We start from the raw sequence: 22,022 nt of genomic DNA, 5'->3' as shown, positions 1-22,022 counted from the left end.
GAAATAAAAAATACATCTGAGTGACATAAGCACCTTGGCTATTAAAAAATCATGGTATAGGCTTGAGTGTTTGGGGGATAGATAGGAACATGGGGGTGGGTGTGACTACAGTAGTTAAGGAGCAGGCTGGGCAGGCATTGGAGTGTAGTTGAAATTTAAACTTGTGCTTAAGACAAGGACTGTTCAGGCTTGGGGCAAAGGGAAAACCAGCATGAATGCCATGGTGTTCTTTCAGTTCCAGAGGAATTGGGAATTTGAGAGCTCTCTGGTTCTGCAAAGCTGCAGCAGGAAACTACCATAACTGAGGCCTCAACTTTGGATTTCCCAGTAGGTCTGGTATCCAAGCATCATCAAAGGTTACCAAGTGCATGTTGGATAGCTTCTTTCATTTATGAATTATGAAAGCAGTTCAATCAGAAAATGGGACTTATTAGATGAGATACCTAAAAAGTCCAGAGATTGGTCAGGCTAGTCAAGATGCTGGTGTCATCTCAAACATGTCTCTCTTGATCTTGGGGTTCTCCTTCATGTTGGCAAGATGACTCCAAAAGCCACAGGCTTATATCCCATTAGTTTTGCAACTCAGCAGCAAGAGAACTCCTTGTCAATAGATCTTGCAAAAACCTATATTTCAGCTGATGCTTATTGGCTCTGATGGCCTTGGTCAGGTGCTCATCTTTGGGTCAATTACGATGACCATCTCAGTGCTTGCATAGGTCAGGTGCACTTCTGTGGAGTAGGGATGAGATCAAGATTTCAGCAACTGTGTGGATTGAAGGTAGGTAAAGGTGTTTCTCAGAAGGAGTAATGAACATTGGGCAGGCAAAATCAACAGACACATCCTGCATGATGCTTTATATGTAGATTTCATGTAACCTTCTCAGCAACACAGTGCTGCAGCCATTATTGTCTACAACTTACAGATAAGGCCTTTGAAGTCCAGACTCTTCTCATTTGGGACTATGCCTCTGTGATTTCTCCAGGGAGCTTGCTTCAGGATGGCCTCACCCAGTGGATCTCAACCTTGGTTGCCCATCAGAATCACCCAGGGTGCTTTTTTAAAAATCCAAGTATTCAGACCACACTCTTGACCAATTGAGTCAGATACTCTAGGGGTAAGACCAAGCATTGGTATTTTTAGTAGCTCACCAGTGTGCAGTCAAGATTGAAAATCATGAGCCCAGGACTTCTCTTTTTTCAGAGAGTTGTAAAGAGAAGAAGAAACAGAGCTAATTTCTGTTTTCTCAGCAGCACTACCAATAATGAGGCATACTCTCAGACCTCAAAGGAGATTAAATGATTACAGAAAGGCAAGATACTACCCCAGTGAGAATGAAACATTGAGAATGTAGATGGAGATGATGCTCATCCAGGGCTTCATGATGGAGGGTATGTCTGGTCCAGCATCACTTATTTCCACAGGAAGTTTTGGCCAATGGAAGTATTAGAAATATAATCTTCTCTCTGGAGATGTTTATTCCAAAAAACTTGGTGTGTGGGAATTGTATGAATTAGATGGCTGAAGGGTAATTAATAATAAAGACTCAGCTATCTGGGGCCTTTCTTAGAGGAGCCTTCTGAATGCACCAGTATGGTTTCTGGCAAGAAAGGTGAATGACTGTTTTGAGTGAAGGGTCCAGAGCTTAGGGGGTTCGGTAGGCCTGCTCATTGCAGACTTTCAGCAGAGCCTGCATTACCAGAAGAACTAAGGTCCAATTAAAAAATGAGGGCATTTTATAATGAAGTCCAGACCTCTTGTTTTATAAATTAGGGAACCACGCCTAAGGAAGGAACTCATGATTTGAATTAGTAGTTCTGATTCCTCAATATTATTTCTACTTCCCTGATTAAAGTTGTAAATGTCCTTAGAGTAAGTTTATCAAGTTTTTTGGTTTCCTTTTGATATCTCTGTATAAAGTGTTATAGCTTACTCTTTAAACTTCATTCTAACTCAGTTTTCCACAATTTATTCTGAAACACTGTGTTCATTTATTCTTTCAAGAAATATCCACTGTATTTTATATTTTCACACAACCACCTGGCTCCCCAGGCAGACTGTATGCTCTTGGAGAGGATTTTCATGTGTTTTGCTCTTTGTGCCTGTAAGTCTATAACAGTTGGTTTAATGATCTATCTATGGAAGTGCTGGGTGACTGGGCAAGTTAAGTGTCCACATTTCTTTCTTTCTTTTTTCTTCTTCTTTTTTTTTTATCTTTTTGCCTTTTCTAGGGCCGCTCCCGCGGCATATGGAGGTTCCCAGGCTAGGGGTCGAATCGGAGCTGTAGCCACCGGCCTACGCCAGAGCCACAGCAACGCGGGATCCGAGCCGCATCTGTGACCTACACCACAGCTCATGGCAACGCCGGATCCCTAACCCACTGAGCAAAGCCAGGGATCGAACCCGCAACCTCATGGTTTCTAGTTGGATTCGTTAACCACTGTGCTATGACGGGAACTCCGTGTCCACATTTCTGATGTGCCTTATTTGCCTTGGTTTCAGGAGATGGTGGCATAAACATGCTTGCCATCAGTCCTAATCTGATTTGTTCTGATGAAGATGTCCTTAGAATGGAATATCAGACATTCCCCAAAGAAGAAAACTTGAGAAATACTTTCCTTGTGCTGATGCACTGTCCCCAGTAGTGGGTTCCTCACTGTCTCAGGTCCTTGATCTCTCCTCTTTGTGCTCATTGTGACCCCTTGGTATTGAAAGGTGCATGAAGTCAAGCTCTAACTGATGCAAAAAAGCCCAGCCCTTTCTCAGCATCCCTAGGACTTCTCATTGCCTTTCCTCCTTCAGCCAAGAACCATCATTAGCTCATAACTGCCAACAAGTAAAGTCTTGCGTTCAAACGCTTCTTGGAGCATGCAAAACCCTCTGTCATCTTACAATCTCTGCCTTTCCAGCCTTGTCTATCACCCGCTCTCATTCTGATCCTGGGCATCCAGGACACATTGCTGCTCATTGCTTTCCAGAACCATTGCCATCACTGCAGCATACACACAAGAACTGTCTCCTCTCATCATCTTTGCCTTTCGCTGTTACAGGCATCCTTCAATCTAGTCCAAATGCCACCTTTTTCTGGAAACTTTTCTTAACTGCTTTTCTATTTCCATGTACTTTGTTTACCTCTCATTTGAAGTAACACTTCATTTTGTCTTATGTAATAAGTATTCGCATATGTATCTGCCTTCACACCTTCCTTTGCTTCCATCTCTTTTTTCATTTTTGCTTTTATTTCATTTAGTTATTTGTTTATTTTTTAAATGAAATACAGTTGGGTTACAATGTTCTGTTAGTTTCAGGTGTACAGCAAAGAGATTCAGTTATACATATATATATTTTTTGGATTCTTTATCCATATATATTATTACAAAATATTGAGTATATTTCCCTGGGCTATGCAGTAGGACCTCGTTGTTTATATAGTTTATATATAGTAGTGTGTATATGTTAATCCCCAATTCCTAATTTATTCCTCCTCCTGTCTTTCCTCTTTGGTAACCACAAATTTGTGTTTTATGTCTGTAATCTATTTCTGTTTTGTATATTGGTTCATTTGTATCATTTTTTAAAAAGATTCTATGAGTTCCCACTGTGGTGCAGTAAGTTAAGGATACAGCATTGCCTCAACTTTGGTGTAGGTTGCAGCTGCAGCTCAGATTCAATCCAAGAACTTCTATATGCTGCGGGCACAGCTGAAAAAAAAAATTCCACTAATAAGCAATATCATGTAAAATTTGTCTTTATCAGTCTGGCTTACTTCGTTTAGTATGACAATCTCTAAGTCTTACTGAGTCCTCACTCTGTGCCAACCATTAGGCATACAAAGATGTATCCAACACACCTGAAGATGTTTACATAGAGAGGGAGGCAGAGACATCAGCAACCAGAAGGCAAGTTTCATGAGAGCAAAAATTTTTGCATGTTTTGTCCACTATTGTGTTGGAATTGCTTGCAACTAACTGTGCCAAGAACATAGTTGGCACTCAGGAAGTGATCTTTGAATGAATATATAAATAAATCTATCAGAAATATGCATAGATGTGCCTATATATCTGTATACATATAATGCATATACATGTAGGCATGTATAGATAAATACAGAGAAATGATAAAAATAAAGGCCAATAAGACTGCTGAAGAAGGAAGATTTCACTGAATCAGGTTCTAAATCATGGATTCTACTTTGTCTGGCAAAGATTCTACTTCTGTTTTAGGCAAGGATTCTGTCTTAATCTTCATTTCCACATGTTGTTTGCACTGACCTTCACACATCATGGAAACTTAGTAAATTGTGGCATTGAACTGAAGCTGTTTCTAGCTCAACTGGAACTTTGGCCCCCCTGCTGCTCACTGGCTTTGCCCAGCCTGAGTTGAAGGACACCCTTGTCCTGGCACTTATGCCAAATCTCCACCCTCCACCCACCATCTACATCCTCCAGGGAGATCCCTGGGTGTTTTCAAGGTCTCCGCTTTTGTCAGGTAGTACCAGGACTGCCCATACTGTGTGACCTCTGCTGCCAGAGGAGGCTTCTGGGTGAATGGTTCAAGTTTGCCGAGTGGTTTTGCAACAGAGTTGCTCAAACAGGTGTAGTTTGCTTATTTGGCGTAGGGCATTACTTTATCTAGGATACTCTAAAAATGGCCTTTTGCTTTCAGAAATGCCTGGAATTGCTGTTGTGTGAGGTTTGTTAGGCAGCTGAATGGCTGGATTGATGGAGCTTCTAGCACCTTCTCAGTGATTCATTCAACAGCTATTTCTCTTTTATTTTTTATTGAAGTAGAATTGATTTACAAAGTTTCAGGTGTACAGCAAAGTGGTTCAATTATATATGTATATCTATACCTATGTATCTCTATCTATATATATATATATATTCTTTTCAAGATTCTTTTCTCATGTATGTTATTACAAAATATTGAGTATAGTTCCCTGTGCTATACAGTAGGTCCCTCTTTGTTATCTATTTTATATACAGTAGTATGTATCTGTTACTCCAAAATTCTTAATTTATTCCCTCTCTCCCACCTTTCTCTTTTGGTAACTATAGGTTTGTTTTCTATATCTGTGAGTGTGTTCCTACCTTATAAACAAATTCACTTCTATCACTTTTTTTTTTTTACGTTCCACATATAAGTGATATCTTAGGATATTTGTCTTTCTCTGTCTGGCTTACTTCACTCAGTATGAAGTCTATCTAGGTCTATCTATGTTGCTTCAAATGACATTATTTCATTCTCTTTATGAATGAGTAATATTCCATTGGATATGTGCCACATCTTTATCCATTCATCTGCTGATGGACATTTAGGTTGCTTCCATGTCTTGGCTGCAGTGAATAGCTCAACAGCTATTTCTTGAGAGCCCACTCAATGGAAATCACTGACCTAGGCAAGTGGGATGTTCAATAGTGAGGGTTAAAAAGCAAAACCCTGCCTTCAACAAAGTTATAGCTGTCTGTGGTGCGTGTATGTATGTGGGTGTTGTGTGTTGTATTATTGGGCTGGTAGAAGAAGTGAGGGATTAAGAAAAGTAGTTCATTAACCGGAGAACAAGGCAAAATGCAGTAAGTGTCAGAGAAGAGGATGGCCTTGGAGTCTGGGCAGCACGAGTGGGTCTGGGTGTGTTGATAGACTTGAGGGCATAGTTGACACAGTACTTTCTCTCTGAGGAGCAATACCACAGAAGAAACAAGAGAAGCATGAAAGCCAAGGGAAACAGAGCCATGTGCACCTGCAAGATGGGCAACCAGCACAGAAAAATAAGACTGGGTAATTATCTGGCCTTGCTGTCTCTACTGAGAAGGAAACCCAGTGTGCCTTCCTGATGCCCCCAGAAATGAGCCAAAGCACGAGGGAGGCTCAGACCTGGGCCTTCAGCCCCAACTCTGCTGTGGACTGGCTGTGTGACCTTGGACACACCACACAGCCCTGCTGGACCTCAGACCCTGGGCAGGAAATGAGTGGGTGGCAAGTGCCTGGTTTTAGGGCCTTACTAGATGGAGGTTGTATGGCCTAAATTGCATCTTTCTCCCTCTGCTGGAGCTTATATCCTCGTCAGAACCTGTTGCGGGCAGCCACTGTGGGAAAGGGAAACAGAGCAAAGGTAAAAGAACACATGACCTGACCTTTATTTCTTACCATCTTTTAGCAGCTTTTGCACTGTGGGCTGTAAAAGGAGAGAAAGAGACAAATTCAGCTTGGTGGTTTTATGATGCCATTTGTGGGCTGTGTTTGATTTAGGATTTAGTGGTATAAACTTCTAGTAAACTGATTATATACTTATTGCCAGTTCCATGGGTTCAAGACTTATACCTATGTGCTTTTGATGTGCTATTATAACTTACTAAATAATTGCTATTTTCCTTTAGTGTCTGAACCAGCCAGAGGGTTGCAAGCTTTGTCATGCATCTTTGTATTTCTCTAAATTAAACGTTTTCTCCCCTGCTTCACAAGTCACTTTTAAACTGCATGTCATATGTTATAAAACAGACTCCCCCCATAGAAATTAGTTTCCCATTAAGAATGAGTGAGATTTGTCTTCACAGACATTTATGACCAGAGGAATGTAATCAAAAGAAAGGAGGCTATTCTTCATTATTCCATTATTGCTCTCCTCTTTTGTCTCCCGGCAATGGCTGGGGAGTTTTGTCCTTGCCTCCCTCCCATCCTACGTGGCTGGATTCCATGGGCTGGGCATCCCCACAGGAAATAGTGAGGCCAGCTGGTTACTGCACAGTATACAGTGTGCAAAGAGAGCCTGGGCAATGCTGAGCTGGAGAGGCTTGGAGCCCAGCCTGTAGCCTTACCTGATTGCTGAACAGGGCCTGAGGCTTTTTCCAGGGATGGAACTTAGCCATTGCCTTGCCTAATTATGGAGCATATCCTGCAACTCCAACTTACTGGAAAGCCCCGATGGTGATCCTGCCCAGCCTCAGAGCCCAGTTTCCAGCACCAGGTAACCACAAGATATGGTGGGAAGCCCTGCCCAACGAGAGAGCCCAGGCAATCCATCTAAACATGGATGGTTAGTACCATCCAGTTGGGAGCACACCCTGACTCCACTAGACTAAGAGTGAGTGCAGAGCCCAGCCACAGCTCTGCCCAGTCACATGCAGAGTCTAATCATTGGCCCTACACTGCCAAGAAATACAGCCTCAACCTTGCTGGACCAGAGGTGGTCGTAGAGCCCAGGTAGTGGCTCCACAGAACTGGAAACAACATACTGAAACTTAGGGGATTCAGCAAAAGTAGCTCTAAGAAGAAGGTTTAGGGCTATACCTGTGTAAATTAACAAAAAAGAAAGATCTCAAATAAACTTTACACCTCAAGGACCTAGAAAAAGAAGAGCAAACTCAGCTCACAGTTATCAGAAGGAAGAAAATAATAGAGATTAGAGCAGAAGTAAATGAAGTATAGAATAGAAAAACAGTAGAAAGGAAATTAACAAATTGAATAGTTTGTTTTTTAAAAGATAAATAAACCTTTAGCTAGACTTCCAAGAAGAAAAGGGAGGACTCATAATGAAAGAGGAGATATTACAACTTTTACCATAGAAATACAAGGGATCATAAGAGATTACCATGCTGACAAATTGGACAATTTAGTAGAAATGGATACACGTCTAGAAACAAATAACCTACCAAGACTGAATCATGAAGACATGGAAAATCTGAGCAGATGAATAATGAGTAAGGAGGTTGAATTTGTAATCAAAAACCTCACAACCACTGGGAAGAATCTTAAACTTTTCTAAAAAATTGAAGAGGAAGGAAGACTTCCACAAAACTTATTTTATGAGGTTGCCATTACCCTAATGCCAAAACCAGATAAAGTCACTATGAGAAAAGAAAACTGAAGATCAATATGTCTAATGAATATACATGCAAAATTCTCAAAAAAATACTAGCAAAACAAATTCATCAGCACATTATAGGGATCATACACCATGATCAAGTGGGATTCATTCCTGTGATTCAAAGAAATTTCAACATAAGAAAATCAATCAATCATACATCACATTAATAGATAAAAGACAAAATCAGATGATCATCTCAATTGATAGATAAAAGGCATTTGACAAAAATCAATGTTCTTTATTGATAAAAAGTCTCAACAAATTGAGAAAGATGGAATGTACTGCTATGAAATAAAAGCCATATTTGACAAACCCACAGTTAACATTTTATTCAACAGTGAAAGATTGAAGGCTTTTTCTCCAAGATCAGGAATAAGATAAGTGTGTCCACTGTTACCAACCTATTCAACATAGTACTAGATGTCTTGTCCAGAGCAATCAGGCATGTTAAAGAAATGTAAGAATCCAAGTCATAAAGGAAGAAATAAAATTGTCTCTGCTTGCAGATGACATGACATTATACATATACAAAATTTTAGAGATGCTATTCAAAAAACCAGAAGTTAAAAGAAAGTTGCTGGATATAAAATCAACATAAAAATCAGTGGCATTTCTATACACTAACAACAAACTACCAGAAGAAGAAAAAAAGAAAACAATCCCACTTAAGTATTATTAAAAACAGTAAAACACTTAGGAATAAATTTAACCAAAGAGGTGAAAGATCTGTACACTGAAAACTGTAGGACACTGATGAAAGAAAATGAAGACACAAATAAATGGAAGGATATCTCCTATTCATGGGTCAGAAGTGTTAATATTGTTAAAAAGTCCATACCACACAGAGCCATCTATAAATTTAATGCAATCTCCATCAAGAATACAATATCATTTTTCACAGAAATAGAACAAACAATCCTAAAATTTGTGTGGAACCTCAAAAGGCCCCAAATAGCCAAAACAATCTTGAAAAAGAAGAACAAAGGTAGAGACATTACACTCCAAATTTTAGACTATTTTACAAAGCTGTAGTAATCAAACCCATGTGGTGTTGGCATAAAAACATAAATATAGACAAATGGAACAGAACAGAACCCCAGGAACAAACTTGTGCAATTACAGTCAATTAATTTATCACAAGGGAGCCAAGAATAATCAAAGGCTAAGTCTCCTCAATAAATAGTGCTGGAAAAATAGCCTCATGCAAAAAATGAAACTGGACACCTATCTTCTACCACTCACAAAGATATTTCAAATCTTTAAAGGATTAAACACTTAAAATGTAAGACCTGATCAGTTCCTGCTGTGGTGCAGTGGGTTAATAATCCAGCATGTCTCTGTTTGATCCCCAGCCTGGCACTATGGGGTCCAATTCAATCCCTGGCCTGGGAAATTCCATATGCCTTGGGGGCAGCTGAAAAAAGAAAAAAAAAGAAAATTAAGAGAACACTGTAAACCAGCTATAATGGAAAAAATAAAAATCATTATATAAACATTTAAAAAAAAGTAAGGCCTGAAACCATGAAACTCCAAGAAGAAAACAGGGAAAATCATCCCTGACATTTGTGACAATTATTTTGTGTTTATGACACCAAATGTTCAGGCAACAAAAGAAAAAATAAGCAAGTAGGACTTCATCAAACTAAAAGCTTCTGCCAAGCAAAAGAAATGATCAGTAAAATGAAAAAGTGACCTAAAGAATGGGAAAAAAATATTTGTAAACCATATATATGATAAGGTGCCAATATAAAAAAATGTATGAGTTCCTCATACAATCCAAGAGAAAAAAAAAGCAAAACCCAAACCAAAAAACAAAAACATAAACACAAACACAGATAATCAAGTTTAAAAATGGGCAAAAGGGATTTCCTGTTGTGGCACAGCAGAAACAAATCCAACTAGGAACCATGAGGTTGTGGGTTTGACCCCTGGCCTCACTCAGTGGGTTAAGGATCCGGTGTTGCTGTGAACTGTGGTGTAGGTTGCAGACATGGCTGGGATCTTGCATCGCTATGGCTGTAGTATAGGCCAGAGGCTACAGCTCTGATTTGACCCCTAGCCTTGGAAATTCCATATGCTGTAGGTGCGGCTCTAAAAAAAGACAAAAAAAAAATTAAAAATGGGCAAAAGTCTTGTATAGACATTTTTCCCATTAAGATATTGAAATGGCCAACAGGGACATGAATAGGTGCTCAACTTAACTAATCATCAAGGAATGCAGATCAAAGACATAGTGAGATGTCATCTCGTACCTGATGGGATGATTGTCATCAAAAAGAGAGGAGATAGGAAGTGCTGGCAAAGGTCTGGAGAAAAGGGAGCCTTTGTGCACTGTTAGTAGGAATGTATATTGGTGGAGTCATTATGGTGCCTCCAAAAATTAAAGTTAGGAGTTCCCTTGTGGGATAGTGGGTTAAGGATCTGGCATTGTCACTGCAACAGCTTAGGTCACTGCTGCGGTGTGGGTTTAATCCCTGGTCCAGGAACTTCCTTATGCCATGGGCACAGACAAAAAAGATAGAATTATTACATCATCCAGAAATTTCACTTCTGAGTATTACTATCTCAAAGACATACCAGCTTCTCCATGTTCATTGCAGCATTATTTATAATATCCAAGACACAGAAGCAACCTAAGTAACAATTTGCCAATGAATGGATCAAGAAAATCCCTTTCTCTCTCTGTCTCTGTCTCTCTCTCACACACACAGAGGAATATTATTCAGATATAAACAGAAGGAAATCTTGCCATTTGCAACATACAAAAATTTTTATACACTAACAACAAATGATCACATGTGGAATCTAAAATAACTGAACTCATAGAAACAGAGGGTAGATTGGTGATTTCCAAGGGTGGAGGAGGGTTGCATCTGAGGAAATGTGTGAAGATGGTTAAAGATACACAATTCCATTTATAACATGAACAAGTTTTGAGCATGTCATATATAGTATGGTGACTATAAATCTAGTAAACTTGAAAATTTCTGTAAGATTAGATCTTAAAATTTGTCGCTGCCCACACAAAGTTATCATTGTAGGGTGATGATTTTGCTAACTAACCTTATGGTAGTAATAATTTTGTTATATATATACATATATATATAATAAACATCATATTGTATACTTTAAACTTATATGTCAATCATATCTCAAGAAGCTGGAAAAAAAGACAGTGAATTAAAAATAGTGGAACACACTCTTTGGGGATAAGAGTTAAAGTATTATTTGTTATATAACCTGTGGAAAGCAGTTCGGCAATATCCATAAAAGCAGAAAATTGGGTAGAATTCCCTGTGCTATACAGCAGCATGCCATTGCCCAATCATTCCATATACAATGTGCATATGCCAGTCCCAAACCCCAATCCATCCCTCCCCCTGTCTATGCCCTTTGGTAACCATAAGTTTGTTTTCAAATCCTATGAGTCTGTTTCCGTTCCACAGATAGCTTTCTATCCTGTTCCACTGATCTATATATCTGTTTTTGTGCCAGTACCACTGTTTTTATGGCTTATAATGTGATCTGTTTTGGAGAATGTTCCATGTATACTTGAAAAAATATGTATATTCTGCAGTGTTTGAATGGAATGTTCTGTAGCTAACTGTTAAGTCCATGTAGTTTAATGTTTAATTTATGGCCAGTGTTTCCTCATTGATTCTGTCTGGATGACTGTCCATTAATGTGAATGGGGTGTTCAAGTTCCCTAATATTATTGTGTTACTGTCAACTTCTCCCCTTATCTCTGTTAATATTTACTTTATATATTTTGGTGCACTTGTGTAGGGTGTATATATATTTACAATTGTTATGCCTTCATCTTGGAATGACTGCTTTATCACTATGTAATGTCTTCCTTTTTCTCTTGTTAAGTCTCCACTTTAAAGTGTTCTTTGATAAAAGTTTCGAGAACTCAGCTTTCCATTTGAATGGAATACCTTTTTCCATACCCTCACTTTCAATCTGTGTGTGTATTTAGATCTGAATTGAGTTTCTTGTAGGCAACATGCACACGGGTATCTTTTGTATGCCATTCAGACACTCTGTGTCTTTTAATTAAAGCCTTTACTTCATTTACATTTAAAGTAATTATCGGTATTGTGTACCTATTGCTATTTTATTGTTTTGAGGTTGTTTTGTAGGTTTTTGTTTGTTTCTTCTTTCCCTCTCTTTGGTGATTTTATGACTATCTTTAGTGTTATATTTATATTCCTTTCCTTTTGTGTATGTGTATCTATTATAGATTTTTGCTTTGTGGTTACAATGAGGTGTGTGTGTATAAATGTGTATACACACATGTGTATATGTGTATATATGTATATATATTTAATTGATGATCTCTTAATTTTGTCACATTCTAGTCACCCTATCTTTTTATTTCCCCCACTGCACATTTAATGTTTTGACAAAAAAACAAAGAGCCTACAATATGCTGTCTACAAGAGACTTACATTAGGACAAAGGACACATAAACTAAAAGTGAGGGAACATATCTTAACATAATAAAAGCCATTTATGACAAACCCACGGCTAATATTATACTCAATGGAGAGAAGCTGAAAGCCTTCCTGCTAAAATCTGGAACAAGACAAGGATGCCCACTCTTATATTTCTAGTTGGGGTATTTTCTTTGTTCCTTTGAGATGTCCCTTTAACATTTCTTGTGAAGGTGGTTTAGTGGTACCAAACTGTTTTAGCTTTTGCTTATCTGTAAAATTCTCCATCTCTTATTCAAATCTGATTTGTAACCTTGCCAGGTACAGTGTTTTTGGTTATAGGTTTTTTTTTTCTTTCATTGCTTTAAATGTATCATGCAACTCCCTTGTGGCTTACATAGTTTCTGCTGAGAAGTAAGTCTCATGGGAGTTCCCTTGAATGTAACTAGTTACTTTTTCCTTCTTTTAATATTCTCTCTAATCTTTAATTTTTACCATTTTAATTACAGTGTATCTTGGTGTGGATCTCTTTGGGTTCATTTTGTTTGAGACTCTCTGTGCTTTCTTGACCTGGATGTGTTTCCTTTCCTTGGTTAGGCAAGTTTTCAGTTATCATTTCTTAAAATAAGCCATCTTCCCTTTTGTATTTTCCTTTGTGACTTCTATAGTACAAATATTAGTATGTGGTATGCTGTCCCAGATGTGTCTTAAACAAGACTTACTTAAAAAAATATTTCCCCCGTTTTCTGTTCAACTTGTGATTTCCACCACTGTGTCTTCTAGTTCACTGATCCATTCTTCTATAATATCTAAGTCACAGTTGATTCCTTCTAGTGTATTTCATTGTTTTTGTTTTATGCTTTTATTTATTTTATATTTTGAATGTTTTTATTTTTTAATATTTCTTTATATATATATTTTTTCTACTGTACAACATGGTGACACATACACAGATACACATACATGTATACATTCTTTTTTCTCACATTACGTGTTCCATCATAATTGACTAGACAGAGTTCCCAGTGCTACATAGCAAGATCCCATTGCTAATCCATCCCGAAGGAAACATTCTGCATCTATTTACCCCAAGCTCCCAGTAACTCCCAGTCCCTTCCCTTCTCCTTGGCAAACACAGTCTATTCTCCAAGTCCATGATTTTCTATTCTCCAAGTCCTCTAAGTGTAAAGGTTCTTTTGTACCATATATTAGATTCCAGATATAAGAGATATCATATGGTATTTGTCTTTCTCTTTTTGAATTACGTCACTCAGTATGAGGGTCTCTAGTTCCATCCATGTTGTTCCAAATGGCATTATTTTGTTCTTTTTTATGGCTGAGTAGTATTACATTGTGTGTGTGTGTGTGTGTGTGTGTGTGTGTGTGTGTGTGTGAGACATCTTCCTGATCTAATCATCTATCAGTGGACATTTGGGTTGATTCCATGTCTTGGGCATTGTGAATAGTGCTGCAATGAACATGCAAGTGCATGTGTCTTTTTTAAGGAAAGTTTTGTCTGGATATATGCCCAAGAATGTGGTTGCTGGGTCATATGGTAGTTCTATGTATAATTTTATTTTATTTTTCTTTTTAAATTTTTTTTATTACTCAAATGAATTTATCACATCAGTAGTTGTATAATGATCATAACAATCCAATTTCACAGGATTTCCATCCCACAGCCCAAGCTCATCCCCCCACCCCCCAAACTGTCTCCTCCAGAGACCATAAGTTTTTCAATGTCTGTGAGTCAGCATCTGTTCTGCAAAGAAGTTCAGTCTGTCCTTTTTTCAGATTCCACATGTCAGTGAAAGCATTTGATGTTGGTGTCTCATTTTATGGCTGACTTCACTCAGCATGATAAATTCTAGGTCCATCCATGTTGCTAATAATGCTGGTATTTCGTTCCTTTTAATGGCTGAGTAATATTCCATTGTGTATATATACCACTTCTTGATCCACTCCTCTGTCGATGGACATATAGATTGTTTCCATGTCTTGGCTATTGCACATAGTGCTACAATGAACATTGGAGTCTTTGAGAGTCATGGTTTTCTCTGGATAGATGCCCAGGAGTGGGATTGTTGGATCAAATGGCAGTTCTATTTTTAGTTTTCTGAGGAATCTCCATACTGCTTTCCACAGTGGTTGCACCAATTTACAGTCCCACTAACAGTGTGATAGGGTTCCTTTTTCTCCATGCCCTCTCCAGCACTTGTCTGTAGACTTTTGGATGTGGCCATTCTGGCTGGTGTAAGGTGGTACCTCAGAGTGGTTTTGATTTGCATTTCTCTAATAATGAGTGATGTTGAACATCTTTTCATGTGTCTTTTGGCCATCTGTATGTCTTCTTTGGAGAACTGTCTATTTAAATATTCTGCCCATTTTTTAATGGGGTTGTTTGTTTTTTTGGTATGGAGCTGCAGAAGGTGTTTATAGATTTTGGAGATTAATCCCTTGTCAGTTGATTCATTTGCAAAGATTTTCTCCCATTCTGTGGATTGTCTTTTCATTTTGTTTAGGGTTTCCTTTGCTGTGCAGACACTTTTAAGTTTGATTAGGTCCCATTTATTGATTTTTGTTTTTATTGTCCATGCTCTAAGAGGTGGATCTGAGAAGATGTTGCTGTCGTTTATGTCAGAGCGTGTTTGGCCTATGTTTTCCTCTAAGAGGTTTATAGTGTCTGGTCTTATATCTAGGTCTTTAATCCATTTTGAGATTCTTTTTGGGTATGGTGTTAGGGAGTGTTCTAATTTCATTCTTTTCCATGTGGCTGTCCAGTTTTCCCAGCACCACTTATAGAACAAGCTGTCCTTTCTCCATTGTACATTCTTGCCTCCTTTGTCATAGATGAGTTGGCTGTAGGTGCATGGGTTTAATTCTGGGCTTTCTATCCTGTTCCACTGATATATATTTCTGTCTTTTTATAATCTTCTAAGGTAAATACATACTGTTCTCCATAGTGGTTGTACCAGCTTACTTTCCCATCAACAGTCCAGGAGGGTTCCCTTTTCTCCACACTCCCTCCAGCATTTGTTCTTTGTGGACTTATTAATCATGGCTGTTCTGACTAGTGTGAGGTGGTATCTCATGGTAGTTTTGATTTGCATTTTTCTAATAATCAGGGATGTTGAACATTTTTTCATGCGATTGTTGGTCATCTGTACATCTTCCTTGGAGGAATGTTTATTCAGGTCCTTTGCCCATCTTTCCATTGGGTTGTTGGACTTTTCACTGTTGAGTTGTATAAGTTGCTTGTATATTTTAGAGATTATGCCCTTGTCAGTTGCATCATTTGAAACTATTTTCTCCCATTCTGTAAGTTGTCTTTTTGTTTTCGTTTGGGTTTCCTTTGCTGTGCAAAAGCTTGTCAGTTTGATTAGGTCCTATTGGTTTATTTTGGCTCTTATTGCTGTTTTTTCGGGAGACTCACCTGAGAAAACATTTGTAAGGTTGATGTCAGAGAGTGTTTTGCCTATGTTCTCTTGCAGGGGTTTTATGGTGTCTTGTCTTATATTTAGGTCTTTCAGCCATTTTGAGTTTATTTTTGTGTATGGTGTGAGGGTTTATTCTAGTTTCATTGATGTGCATGCGGCTGTCCAGGTTTCCCCGCAATACTTGCTGAAAAGGCTTTCTTTTTCCCATGTTATGTTCTTGCCTCCTTTGTCAAAGATTAATTAACCATAGGTGTCTGGGTTTATCTCTGGGTTCTCTATTCTGTACCGTTGGTCTCTCTGTCTGTTTTGGTACCAGTACCGCACTGTCTTGATGACTGTGGCTTTGTAGTGTTGCCTGAAGTCTGGGAGAGAGATGCCTCCTGCTTGGTTTTTGTTCCTCAGGATTGCTTTGGCGATTCTGGGTCTTTTGTTGTTCCATATAAATTTTTGGTTTGTTTTTTCTAGTTCTATGAAAAATGTCATGGGTAACTTAATAGGAATTGCTTTGAATCCATAGATTGCTTTGGGTAGTATGGCCATTTTTACAATATTAATTTTTCCAACCCAGGAACATGGAATATCTTTCCATTTCTTTGAATTCTCTTTAACTTCATTGATTAATGTTTTATAGTTCTCAGCGTTTAAGTCTTTCACCTCCTTGGTCAGGTTTATTCCTAGGTGCTTAATTTTTGGGGGGTGCAATTTTAAAAGTATTGTATTTTTATATTCCTTTTTTTAATACTTAATTATTAGTATAGAGAAAGGCAACTGATTTCTGAATGTTAATCTTGTATCCTGCTCCTTTCCTGAATTCGTTGATCAATTTGAGTAGTTTTGGGTGTATCCTTAGGGTTTTCTATTTATAGTATCATGCCATCTGCATAGAGTGACAATTTTACCTCTTCTCTTCCAATTTGGATAACTTTTTATTTCTTTAGTTTGTCTGATTGCTCTGTCCAGGACTTCCAATACTATGTTGAATAAAAGTGGTAAGAATGGGCATCCTTGTCTTATTCCAGATTTTAGTGGGGCAGCTTTCAGTGTTTCTCCATATTATATTTTCTGTGGGTTTGTCATAAATGGCTTTTTTAATGTTAAAGTATGTTTCCTCTATATGCACTTTGGTAAGAGTTTTTTTTTTTTACCATAAATAGATGTTGGACATTGTCAAATGCTTTTGCTGCATCAATTGAGATGATCATGTGGTTTTTGACTTTTCTTTGGTTAATGTGGTGTATGATGTTGATTTTCATATGTTGAGCCATCCTTGTGAACCTCAGATGAATCCCACTTGGTCATGGTGTATGACATTTTTTTATGTTATTGGATATGATTGGCTAAAATTTTGTTGAGAATTTTTGCAATTATATTCATCAAAGATATTGGCCTATAATTTTCTTTTTTGGTAGTATATTTGTCTGGCTTTGGTATTAGGGTGATGGTGGTGTCATAGAATGTCTTGGGAGTGTTCCTTCTTCTTCTCTTAATCCCTTCATATTCCGCCTTCATTCCTTCAGTGTTTTCACTCTCTACCTTTTGAATTCAGTGTCTATTAGACTGCAGAGGTCTGTTTCATTGTTTGCTGCTTCAGGTGAATTCTATTCTTTTAACTGGGAACGGCTCCTGAGCAGCTTCATTTCGCATATATTTTTCTTATTTTGTGAGTTTAGGAAATCAACTACTATAGTCTTGGCTGGCTATTTATAAGCAAGAGCACCCCTTTGGATTTTGTGGGGGTTTACTATTTAATTTTTGTGTGGGAGTTTGAACATTTGCTGTCTCTTTCCTTGGTGTGAGCAGGTTGTTATCCCCCTGAGGGTGTTACCAGGGTGATGGATGCAGTGGGCAGGGCCAGTAGTCAGTGCCTGGTTGCTGGGCTCTTGACAGTAGCAAGGAGCTGCAGGAAGATGGTGCAGGCTACTCCTAGTTGCAGGGCTCTGGGAAGTGTTAATTAGCCTCTGTCAGATTTAGTCCATTCCTGGGGCATTTGGCAGTGGCAGTGGCAGTGGCAGGGTGTGTGAGTTCCCAGGGGAGTGAGAGCAAGAACGGGTGGTGTTCAGTCAGAATCCCCTCCTCTGTGGTGCCTTCTGAGGTGATTGGGGCCACAAGTTGTGCCAGTTAATTGGCCCATAGTGGTGGCAGGGCACACCCACCTCTGGAGTCAGAGATAACTGTGGTGGTTTGCTCCAGACACCTGTATACCATGCACAATGCACCCTGTCCTGCTTAGCCCATGAAGGAGGTGTGCACAGGCTGCTCCTAGTTGCCAGGTCCTGGGAAGTGACAGTGATCAGGGATGTGTGGGCACTGCCCTGAGCATTTGGCAGGGGCAGCAGCAGGGTGGGTGTGTTCCTGGGGGAGTGAGAGCAACAATGGGTGGTGGTCTGTTGCAGTGCCCTCTTATTTGCTGACCTCTGAGGTGACTGGGGCCACAGGTGGAGCCTGTTCACAGACTCCTAGTGGTGGTGGGCCATGCCTCCTTCTGGTTTCTGAGATGACTTCTGCGGATTATCCCTGCTGCCTGTAGATCACACAAGAGGCACTGTGTCGTGCTTAGCCCCCTGCTTCCCTTGGCCCACACAAGGGGTGTCTGACCACTGGTATCCTGCACAAGTGGCACCGGTTTCCAGTAGCCTAAGCAAGTGGCCTCTCACCACCTGTATCCTGTGCCAGAGGTACCCAACCCTCTAAGAGCCCTTAGATGCACTGGCAGAGAGATTCCTATGACAGTCCACCCCTTCTCCTCTTACCCTCCCTAACAATGGTGCCTTGCTTCTTTTGTGTGCCCAGACCTCCTCCTTGTTCCTTTGGCTGTGGTGTTCTGCTCCCCAGCCAACCCTTGGCACACTACTCCCTAGCCCCTCAGGATGTCTTCACACAGCCAACCCTGGAACTGGCCTCCCAAGGCTGAGTCTCAGTGCCTAGGCCCTGCCTGAACGTCTCAGGCTCTGCTGTCTGTGGCAGTGATGCAGATAATCTGTGTGGCTCTCACTTTGCTTTGCCTCCTCAGTCCAGCTGCTGTGCTCTTCTAGGAGAATTTGAGGTCCCTCCATCCCAGCTGATCTCATCAGTTAGGTGGCTTCCCAGGGTGTGGGTTCCTTTTCTCTTTAACAGCTCCCTCTCAGGAGTGCTAGTCCAGTCCTGATTTCTTTTCTCTCTCTCTCTCTGTTTCTTCCTTTTGTTCTAACCAGTTTTATGGAGGGTTTCTTTCCCTTTCTGGAGGTTTAAGTTCTTCTGCCAGCATTCAGTAGATGTTCTGTGTGAACTGTTCCCATGTAGTTATGTTTTTTTGATGTGTTTGTTGGAGAAGGTGAGTGTGACATCTTACTCCTCTGCCATCTTGATCCTTCCTCTCCTCTGTCCTGATCTTTACAATTTCATTCCTTTTAATAACTTTGGGCTTTGTCTGTTATTCCTTCTCTAGTCGCTTTAGGTGTAATATTAGATTTTACTTGAGCTTTTTCTTGTTTCCTGAGATGAGATTGTATTGCTATAAGCTTCCCTCCCAGAACTGCTTTTGCTGTGTCCGATAGATTTTGGATTGTCATATTTTCATTGTCACTTGTCTCTTCTCTGAGTATTTTTTTTTCCTCTTTGATTTCTTCAGTGATCCATTGGTTGTTTAGTAACATATTCTTCAGCTTCTGGGAGTTTTTTGTTTTTTTTCTATTTTTTTCTTGTAGTTGATTTCTGGTCTCATAGCATTGTTGTTGGAAAAAAATGCTTGATATAATTTCAGTTTTTTAAAAATTTACCAAAACTTGATCTGTGGCACAAGATGTGATCTATCCTGGAAAAAGTTCCATGTGCACCTGAGAAGAGTACAGATTCTGCTGCTGTTATATAAATATCAGTTAAGTCTATCTGATCAAGGGTTTATTTATGGCCTGTTTCTTTATTAATTTTCTGTTTGGATGATCTGTCCATAGATTTAAGTGGGGTGTTAAAGTACTCCACTGACAAGATGCTAGACATAGAAAATACTAAAGATGCTATTAGAAAACTGTTAGAAATCATCAACGAATTTGGTAAAGTTGAAGGGTGCAAAATTAATACACAGAAATTTCTTGCATTTCTATACCTTCATATAATAATGAAAGGTCAAAAAGAGAAATTAGGGGAACAATCCCATTTAACATTGCATCAAAAAAATTAAAATACCTAGGAATAAACCTACCTAAAGAGACAAAAGACCTGTACTCTGGAAACTATAAAATGATGATCAAAGAAATCAAAGACAACACAAGCAGATGGAAAGATGTAACATGCTCTTGAATTGGAAAAATCAATATTGTCAAAATGATTATAGTGCCCAAAGCAGTCTACACATTCAGTGCAATCCCTATCAAGTCACCAACGACATTCTTCACAGAACTGGAACAAAATATTTTAAAATTTGTATGGAAACACAAAAGACCTTGTATAGCCAAAGCCATATTGAAAAAAAAAAAAAAAGAAATAGAAGAAACAGGCTTCCTGACTTCAGACTATATTACAAATCTATAGTCATCAAGACAGTTTATACACACTACTGTATAAAATAGATGATTAAGGAAAATCTACTCAATAGTTTGTAATAATGTATATGGGAAAAAATGGACATATTTATATGTATGACTGTTCACATTTCTGTATACTTGAAACTAACTCAACATTTTAAGTCAACCACTCCAATAAATTTAAAAATAAAAATAAAAATAATACCCAGCACAAATGAACATCTCCTCAGAAAAGAAAATCATGGACTTGGAGAAGAGACTTGTGGCTGCCTGATGGGAGGGGGAGGGAGTGGGAGGGATCGGGAGCTTGGGCTTATCAGACACAACCTAGAATAGATTTACAAGGAGATCCTGCTGAATAGCACTGAGAACAATGTTTAGATACTCATGTTGCAACAGAACAAAGGGTGGGGGAAAAATGTAATTGTAATGTATACATGTAAGGATAACCTGACCCCCTTGCTGTACAGTGGGAAAATAAAAAATAAAAAAAATGAAATCACTTGTACCTCAACGTTACCGTTAAGAAAGTGAAAATACAACCCACAGAGTGGGCAGGATATATTTGCATATCATATATCTGATAAGTGTTTGATATCTAGAGTATATGAAGAAATCTTATGACACAACAATAAAAAGACAAATAGGATAGTTAAAAATTGGCAGAGTATTTGAATACATATATCTCCAAAGAATATATAAAATGACCAGTCAGTACATGAAAAGATGCTCAATGTCATTCATTATTAGGGAAATGCAAATCAAAACACCTTATGGCACCATTTACAACCACTAGAATGAGTATAATTTTTAAAAAGAAGACCGTAACAAGTGTTGTTGGGTATGTGGAAAAACTGGAAACTTTATACCTTGCTGATAGGAATGTAAAATGATATAGCTACTTTAGAAAACAATTTGGCAGTTTCTCAAAAATATTAAACATAATGTTACCATAAGATCAAAAATTCTACTCCTAGGTATCTACCCAAGATAGATATATATATATCTATAAGTTTTTGTATATATCCAAACAAAAACTTGTATATGAATGTTTATAGTAGCAATATTCACAACAGCCAAAAGGTAGAAACACCCCAAATATCTACCAACTAATAAATAAGTTTTTAAAATATTGTATATCCATACAGTAGAATATTACTCTGACATAAAAAGAATGAAGTACTGATATTTGTCACAACATTGATAAATCTTGGAGACATTATGTTAAATGAAAAATTCAGCAGTTCCTGCCATGGCAAAGTGATTTAAGGAACTGTCTGCAGTGGTTTGGGCCCCTGCAGAGGTGCAATTTCAACCCCTGGCCTGGTGCAGTTGGTTAAAAGATTTGGCATTGCCCCAGTGGTGGCATAAATCGCAACTGTGGCTTGGGTTCAGTCCTTGGCCTGGGAATTTCCATATGGCACAGGTAAAGCCATAAAATTTAAAAGAAAAAAGAAAAAATTCAGACACAAAATGTGACATGTTCTATGGTTCTATTTATATTAATGTCCAGAATGGGTAAATCTATAGAGAAGGGGAGAATTGAGAGTAACTGCTAATGGGTATGGGGTTTCTCTAGGGGCCCTAAAAATGTCCCAGAATTAATTATAATGGATGCAAATCCTCTTAATATACTAAAACACATTGAATTATCCACTTTAAAGGGTAAATTTTATAGACTGTTAGTTAAATCTTAGTAATAAAATTAATGAATAAGTAAAATATATGGTATATTAGAATATGATGAGTATAGATTCGAAAGTCATTGATAGCATGATTTAGCCACTA

General features: G+C 38.5%; 1 protein-coding gene across 1 annotated transcript in view; it reads left to right on the top strand.

The window, feature by feature from the left end:
* Positions 1 to 22,022, top strand: part of COL6A5 (collagen type VI alpha 5 chain) — a 127,626-nt gene that overhangs the window by 15,287 nt on the left and 90,317 nt on the right. The gene's annotated exons all lie outside the window — the stretch shown is intronic.

This window comes from Sus scrofa, chromosome 13 (genome assembly GCF_054392235.1).
Source record: "Sus scrofa isolate SSC_HxYL_T2T_F1_AM1 chromosome 13, Sscrofa_HxYL_maternal_Yorkshire_Landrace_v2.0, whole genome shotgun sequence".
Taxonomy (NCBI): domain Eukaryota; kingdom Metazoa; phylum Chordata; class Mammalia; order Artiodactyla; family Suidae; genus Sus; species Sus scrofa.
This window is presented reverse-complemented; position numbering and strand designations above follow the sequence as displayed.